We start from the raw sequence: 8,750 nt of genomic DNA, 5'->3' as shown, positions 1-8,750 counted from the left end.
TTTCAACAACTGATGCGTTAACAAAATGTGATTTTGAGCAGGAATAATGCGGTCTTATGCTTGGCTATAATTTTGCAGCATTTTAATTTCTATCTTGGTTGTGTGAGTTTCCATAGGTGACAGTGAAGAATGGCTAAAAAAGAAAAAAAATGTTTGAAATTATCACCATCTTAATAAAATACAATGCACAAGTTTTGGAAGAAAAAACAAATCTTCACTTAACCTGAGTTTTTCTGGCAACTCATTAGCTTTCGTGATCTTTTTTTTTTTTTTTACAAAACAAAGAAAGAGAATAATTTCAGTCGAACTTGCATAGCAGCGAGGTGAGCAACTAGTTCTGAAATAAACAGACGAATCACATTCAGTGTGTTTGAATTCTGCCAGGTGTGCATAAGTTTAACGAGGAGCTGTTGTCTGTTTAAAACGGCTACATTTAATATTTTTTATTATCATCAGGGGATAAAAGACACAATAAAAAAAAAAACAAAACAAAATGTGAAGAGAATTATCACTGGACACATCAAGTCCCATCAGCTCTGCAGAACAATTGATTGACTGATTGATTACTTCCACACATATGGACTGTTGCGTAAGCTGCTGGGCTGCGCGTTTGAACATTTATTGTACGCATCATTGGATTTCAGGGGTCACTGATTTGAAGAACATATTATTGTATTTTTATAGTTTTTTCCCCCTTTTTTTCTTTAAGTGATGGTCCACATACAGGGTAATATATTTGTTTCTGTTGTTTCCACCAACACAACGACATCCCTGTGACGTAGAATCAGTATATATGCTCTTTAAAGTTTTTTAACCTGATTTTTCTTCTTTCTCTGTCCAGGATTAAATGGATGTTTCTGGTCTGAGTAAAAATAGTTGTTCTCTGTTCTGTAACGGTCTTTGTTGTTTAAGCACTTCAGCCTGATGTAATATTTGGCCTCACCGCAGGCAGTATATTACGGCATCCAATAACCACATCCAGCTTCGCCACAATCACTTCATGCTACATGACTGCTGCATGGCTGTTGTTCAAAATTTTTTTAAAAAAAAAAGAGCTCAGAGAAACATGGTGCATTTGCTTTTTGACCAATTTCTTACAATTCACAATAAGTTCCAGCTTAAGTCTCACACACACATGCAAACACACTTGGGTGACTCAGACAATGTGCTCTGGTGATACCAGATTGGAAGGGGGGCTTGCAGCAGACAAATACAACTGGCCATGCTTGTACTCCACTAAGCCATTTGTTCTGCAAACACACGTCAGTGCAGCAAACATCAAAATACACACACACACACACATCCATAAATGCACACATGCGCATGAAGATGTTTACTTAGCACTAAGCTCTGTCACAATAGTCAAGATCACTTATGCAACATTTCTCAGTTTGAATTGCTATAATTCTGAATTATTGTGTTTATCAGCTTAAATTAGCAAAGAACATTTATCATAATGCCAATTTAGCCTTTTTGTGATTGCACTACATTATTTTATTGGATAACCAACTGCAATATTTTATCTGCTGACATTAAAATAATCCCTGATCTGATGAGGCTCCGGTCTGTTCCCATATGTCGACTGCTGAACCATGTGCATGTTGTGTAACATCCTCTTGCCCAGGCCTTCATTTCCAGATCAGCACTTTTGGTACTAATAAAGATTCCTCTACTTTAGGCCTGAGAGACAACTGACAGAAAACTGACCCAAGTTTTCTTACACATAACAAAACGCTGGCCATTAGAAAGTCGAGCAGAGTCATGCTGTGTGAAGTGAAGCTCCAGCTGGCTCGATCTTCAGTCCTCGTTATTTCTGCCTGCCCAGTGGCCCAGTACCACACAGGCAGCTATTTACTGCCGACAGCTAACTTACTCCACAGGCCAGGGAACCTGTTTTCTCTTAGGACTTCTGGGTAGGAGACACACATACACACACGCATATAAACATGGGTCTTAGATATTATTCTTTAGGTTACACACACACACATATAAATCCATGCATGCACACGCATATTGTCTCTGGTGAATTGTCCCAGACAGATAGTGCTGTTCCCTCATAAATGCTAACCTACATTGCATGTGTGTCCTAGTTCTGCCTGGCAGTCTCCATAACCCCTCTATCTTATGGCTATTTAGCACACACACACAGACACACACACAGAGAGAGAGAGAGAGAGAGACACACCACACACACACACACACACTTATGAAATGATTGTCTTGTGTTTGAATATTGTTCTTTTGGCTTTAGAGCAGGTAACCTAATGAGCTCTCTAAGCCACTTTTGCTCTAAAATACAAAACGTTGTAACAAGATATTTCACAGATGTAAAGCAACTAAACCGCCTCTTTGGGACTCCACATTAAGACAAAGACACCAGCATTTTATCATCCATCACAAATTAAAGAACGCACATCTCAGCAGGATTTGGAAAAACTTGTCCATGCTTTTATCTTCCCTTGGCTCCGCTATTGTAATGGTGTCTCCTGCAAATTGGCTTCCTGTGTGCATTTCACAATCAAAGAATTGATTTAAAAATACATTTCTGACCTGCTGCCATGTTCAGATCAGTCCAGGTTATCTGGAACAAGTTTTCTTGCATCCCCCAGCATCCCCAACGTCAAAACAAGTAGCATTTTTTTTCCATGCGCCAAAGATTTGAAAAGAAATCACATTTCATTTTATTGGATTAAATTTGGAACAAGCCAATCACATTTTAGGCTGTAATGCAACAATACTTTTCTCGCACCCCAGACAAAGTGTGCAATCTTTGTGTCACAGCCAACAAGTAAATTCACACAATTTATTAGATTTATTAAAGATACATAAAACTGATGCCTCTATGACCTCCATAAGCAAACAATATCTTTGGATAAAACTGGACGTTTCTATATAGTTTTATTTAATGGCTGTCAGTGGGTCAGATTTAGACAAAATGATTTGCGGTAGGCCAACTGGAAGAGCCTGTTCACATTTTCCCTTGAAACTTCATATCAGAAACTTCAGCAGTTAAAACAGGGATGTCTGAGTTGTGTTCTGTGGAGGTGTTGAAGTTGTGCAAGGAAAAGAAGATGATGCAGGGCAGATGTCAGCCGAAGGAAGAAAGGCAGGACTAACAACATATGGGTTAGATTTTATAGCCTGGGAGCCCAGATGAACTAGATGAACTGACGACCCTCAACTGTCAGCCAGTTGTGTGCCAAGCTTGACAAGGACAGCTTGACAAGGACAGCTCTCTGGACAGCGGGAGGGATGTCACAGTTCCTGTCCCTCAAGAATAAGGATCCACCTTGACATCCGAAACTTAATAGAAAGTTCAAATTCCAAGTCAAAGACTATATCATATGGCAGTGTAGTGAGGAGAATAGCTAACCTTTTCTCAGTTTTACCGTATGCTCTTTCACAAGTGTCCATATTAGAGTGGAACTGGTTTTACAACATGCCACCAAATGAATACAGAGGACCAGCCTTCTATCCAGCAACCTTCGATCCAGAGGAGCACTTTATTTGGAAGAAATTTACTTTACTGTACTGCAGCTGACTTGTTCCAAACTAGCTTTTTAGGTGCTATTTTCAATACTTCTGATCTGGATATAGACATGATAGGATGAAGTTTCGATCCGAGTCAATTGTTTGTTTGCTTTTTTGGTTTGTTTTTTCCATGGCATACAAGTGAATGAGCAGTACAGTCACTATGAGATAACCCTATAAACCATATGAACAGGGTGGAACGGCTGACAAAGAAATTTTCATGTTTTAGCTTTCGTATCGACCCAAGTTCAAACTGTATCAAAATTGTCTTTATATGAGAATTATCTATACATGATTTAAAGGCACAATAATCGTGCATTTCCTCCTGCAAATTTTACATCTACACCACCAAGTGGAAAAGCTGTTGTGGATTGTACAATAACCTGCAGTAACTGCCTGGACACTTGTATTGACTTTAATGTGATCCCCACCCTGCTTGTTCTGACCTTGTCCCAGAGAGCTGCAGGTTCCCAGATTGATCTTTGTCCAGATTGGAAGTGAACGTTACAGTAGAAATGTATTCTTCCAAAGCTGACCTTGTGGTGACGACTTCGAATATTTGTCCTTTCTTCTGTGTTCTCTTGCTCAGTACCAGCTTTAAATTAAAACTTAATACTTCAAATTAGAGGGATATGAGAAAGCTTAAAAATAGAGATTATTAGATCTCAATTATCTTGTGGTGTAGTTGTCAAAAAGGTTTCATTTGTAAAGTCAGAAAGGGAAACATCAGACAACAGGGGGACTAAACCAGGTTGGGGACAAGCCAAAGATTCAAGTTGCACAGATGTTCTTCCTCTGGCAACTGAGACTGGACAATTCAAAGAGACTGCAGAGTAAAACCAATTGTGTGAGCTGTGCAGTTTGGTACAAGTGAAAAGTGAATCCCATTTTCTTTTGTACTATACAAGTTATGATGATATAAGGCAGTTAATTTTCCATGAAATGACTTGAACAAAAAACCCTGAAATATCCTGGTGTTCAGATGAACAAAAATTGGAACTGCCATTTTAATTTGATGTTACACATCAAATAAACATGTGGATAAATCCAGGCACTGCATTTAGTGTCTCACTTTAAACTATGAAAACCCAAAGCCTGACTGCACTTCTGCACTTTTTATTGTAGTCCATAACACTTATCCTAACAATGTACTCAACCCTCTGCTCAGCTGTAACCCAGACACTGAATAACTCAGCTGATACAAGTGTCACCTGAAACCCTGGACTCACTAATCACTTGATGTTAAGTGGAATATCTAAAAATGTCCAAATGCTTTACAACTTCCAACTTGAAATTGAGCTGTTGGCTGTTATTAAGATCATGACTTAGCTCAGTTTAGATTACAAACTGGGAGTTGAATGTTTTCTGAAAATAGATGTAAACAGTAAAGCTTAATTGCTGGCACGTGTCTTGTCTACGAATACAGAAGTGTGGATCCAGTTTCGTTGCAGTACTGTATTTGATTGACCACACTGACTGCTGATACAGTATGTGTGTTTCTAAGTCCTTACCTCTCTGTGGCACATGGAGGTGTGTCACTGACTGAAGCAGCCTACTCACAGCATGTCATCTTCTGAGTCAGTTTTATATGGAGACATAACAGAGCCATAAATGAAGTCATCGTTTGATGGATCTGTTATTACACACATCATACAGTACGTGTTTCCTCTCTGGCTCTTTTGTCCTCAGAACTGAACAATGTCTTCCCGTAATCTTAAGACAACACAATAAGTCAGTATTCCCCTGAACACCCTGACTACCAGACTATCCATAATGAAATATGTTATTATTCCTCAGCGAAACACCTCTTTCAGCTCGCCTTCCACAGAGTGATAACCTTCCCTCCAATTATGTCCATGCTTCAGAAACGAGCTGCGAGAAGAGTTCTTTGTGTTAAAATAATCTTCTGTGACTCTTGAGCGGGCGCAAAGAGAACGGCTGTATTTTCAGACAGACAGCGCGAGAATTTTTTATTCTTTTCTTTCTTTTTTTTAAATGAAAACTCACTTGTGAATGAGCTCAACATTTATTGGTTTCTAAGTGAAATGGAATGCCTGATTAAACTCAACTCATTAGCGGAAGGTTCGGGATAAATGAGAAGGCGAAGAAGTGAGGAGAGACTGATTCTAATTAGATTGAAGACAAAATGGCCACAGAGGATCTTGGTTACGTTATTACAAAGAAGGCAAATTTTCAAAAAGGAAAAAAAAAAAGATGCTACTTACAGAAGATTAAAAAGGCTGGTGCTGTTAAAGGGTAAATGCCACTGTTAAAGCACATGCAAATCTACACTCACTTTTTCTTTTTCTTTTTTTTAACCTCAATTTTGATAGGCCTTTTATGGAACACATTTATTTTGCCTCTTTTTGATGTGTTTGAGCCTTGATGAATATGGATGCTTGCTGTCAAAATCAAGTTTGTAAGGATTTCAAGCACTGAAATATCAGAAAAAATGATAAATAAACATTTCAGTCAGGACATCCATGTCAAGGTTTTAACCATTTATCACAGCAAAAATTTGCATTTGATTTGGTGCTGTGGCTCTGCACTTCAGCAAGCTTGGCACAGACATTGATGCTGGCCCCCGGCAGAGCCTTAGATACACAACATTTTGATGAACATGAACACATTAAAAGAAACAAAATTCACAGCTTACAGCTGAATGCTGATAAGGGAGGAGGAGGCTGGGTAGATGGAGGGAGTCACATTGCTAAAAACAGGCGGAGGTATACAAGCAAGGACCACGTGTTGCCAGAGACAGTTGTGGACATGCATGAGTGGAGTCTGAATGGAGCGTGTGACCATAAAATGACTTAAATATCTGCCTGTGGAAGTACATGGGGACGTGAGAGTTCCAAAGCTTGTTTCTACACAATGGCATTGAAATACATGCTACAGTATATATCAAAAGTATTGGGATGGGGCTGTTTTTCAGAAGCTGGCCTCGGCCCCTTACTTCCAGTGAAGGGAAATCTTAATGCTTCAGCATACCAAGGCATTTTGGACAATTCTATGCTTTCAACTTTGTGCCAACATGAAGGCCCTTTTTTATTCCAGCATGACTGTGCTCCAGTGCACAAAACAAAGTCCATAAAGACATGGTTGGATGAGTTTGGTGTGGAAGAACCTGACTGGACCACACAGAGCCCTGACCTCAACCCCATCCGACACCTTTGCGATGAACTGGAACGGTGATTTTGAGCCAGGCCTTTTGGTCCAACATCAGTGTCTGACCTCACAAATGCTCTACTGCATGAATGGACAAAAATTCTCAGAGACACTTCAAAGTCTTGTGTAAAGCCTTCCCAAAAGAGGGGAAGCTGTTGTAGTTGGATAGGGGAAGACCACCTTCATTTTAATGTCTATGTGTTAAGAATGCGATGTAATGGTCAGGGATCCCAATTGTTTTGTCTATACAGTGTATGCATGGAAAGAGATTTGTTTATTAAACAAAATCCCAAATTGCGTTCATAGAAAACGTTGCATTTCTAATCTCGCAAATCCCAGGTAAGTTATCTTGAGTCATACTTTTATGCCTGCCTGATACAGATGTCAGTATCACTATTGTACCATGCCAGTAGGCGAAACAGGTGGCCAATGTTGTTACATTTAGTTATTACAAGAAACCATATCACAATATGTTAAATTCCATTACACTGTGGCATAAGACGGTATAAGAGTTCAGGGTCAAATAAACTACTGTGCTTCTTCATTGTATTCTTCATTAATAATAGCAGCATATTGTGTAAGACTGATAATCATGGCAAGTGTCACAGAGGTAGAGTTTTATGAAACATCAAGACAATAACATATTGGAAAGAATGGAAAAAGGAAAAGAGCAGCGAAGTGGTCACAGTCTAATGGAGGTAAAGTGGTGGTTGAGTTGAAAAAGTGACAGTAAATATGCAGCTTCATACACTTAGTCTTGCCCTGCTCGCCCACCACTGGTGAACTTCACCCTCTGAACACTTGTCAAATATAGTGGCATCCATAACGCCTGCAAAAGACACAGAAAAGAGTATATCAGCCTTTTTCTGCACAAGCACTCCTGCCAAGAAGTCTGGAAGAGGAGGAGGTGGCAACAAGATGAATGTTCATTGGCCCGTTACAGGATTTAATCATGTCTGGACAGACAGTTCCTATTGTTTTATTGCACTATGACAATTAAACAGCATGCTATAACTGAACATGCATTAAATAGGGATTATCTAGGTATAAGCTCCTTTATAGGAGTTTCTCCTTTATAAGTTTCATTGTGATATTAGCAAGCATGAATGATTTAAAGCCACATTCCAAAAACTTGTCAACAATGTGCTGAACAATCCGTCATCAGTGATATGCAGGGATATTTGCGTGGCAATGCCTCTCTTGAAATGAACTTGGATGGATGTAGGCGTGACATGAGAAAATCACTCCAGAAAAACATTCTCTGTCACTCTCAGGTTTCCAGATGGCCATTCTGAAGTTCATAGCTGCTGTTCACTGCCTTGTAATCGACAAGAAAATCAAAGTGTCACAGCAAAGTTTGATATAGGAACAGAAGCCTCCACGAGTGAGTTAGCTGCAAGCAAGCGTCACACAAAACAAAAAACCCCTCTTTCAGGGTTTTAAGCCACAGATTACATTTACTCTCTCATTTTTTTCATATATGTTACATTACTTTACAGGTAATGCTGGGTTTGGCAAAATGCTAAATGTTCACAATGGATGGTCAGGCTGTGATTTTCACATTTGCTTATGAGCTTCTATCTTTAATAAGCTGTGTGTGGACCATTCTCCTCTTTCTGGCCATTTGTTTAAAGCTGTGACAGCAGAGCCTCTATGACCTGAAAACATTGAGGATCGTCATGGGACAGATGGGCTCAGTGGACACGTCACCTCCACAAAGGATGTCAAGTTTTTGGTCCTGTTTGTGGGTTTGTTAGTTTGTCAGCTGGATTGGGGAAAAACAGATGGCCCGATTTTGATGAAACTTTGTGTAAGGGTGTAGCAAAGGTGGAATGTGCTTATAGATTGGCTCCTCTGATCTGCCTTTATAGAGACTGCTGATCAAATTATTTATTCCAGATTTCAGCCAATCAGTGGCCAAACAATCAGAGCACCCTTAGTTGCCAACATGAATGCATCTCACCAAATTTGCAAACATGTTGCAAAGCATTTTCTGAACACGTTTAAACATGCATTTTATACATTAATTCATACATTGATACCCTTTTACA

The 8,750-nt window shown here is 39.4% G+C and overlaps 1 long non-coding RNA gene across 1 annotated transcript; it reads right to left on the bottom strand.

Annotated features, from left to right (window-relative positions):
- Positions 1-369: 369 nt before the first annotated feature.
- Positions 370-7,547, bottom strand: LOC124071236. Its single transcript, XR_006845307.1, has 2 exons — positions 7,449-7,547; positions 370-1,909 (listed from the first exon to the last, which is right to left on the bottom strand). It is a non-coding gene; the product is annotated as an uncharacterized LOC124071236 (long non-coding RNA).
- Between the last annotated feature and the right edge of the window lie 1,203 nt (positions 7,548-8,750).

This window comes from Scatophagus argus, chromosome 14, assembly GCF_020382885.2.
Source record: "Scatophagus argus isolate fScaArg1 chromosome 14, fScaArg1.pri, whole genome shotgun sequence".
NCBI classification, from domain to species: Eukaryota; Metazoa; Chordata; class Actinopteri; family Scatophagidae; genus Scatophagus; species Scatophagus argus.
This window is presented reverse-complemented; position numbering and strand designations above follow the sequence as displayed.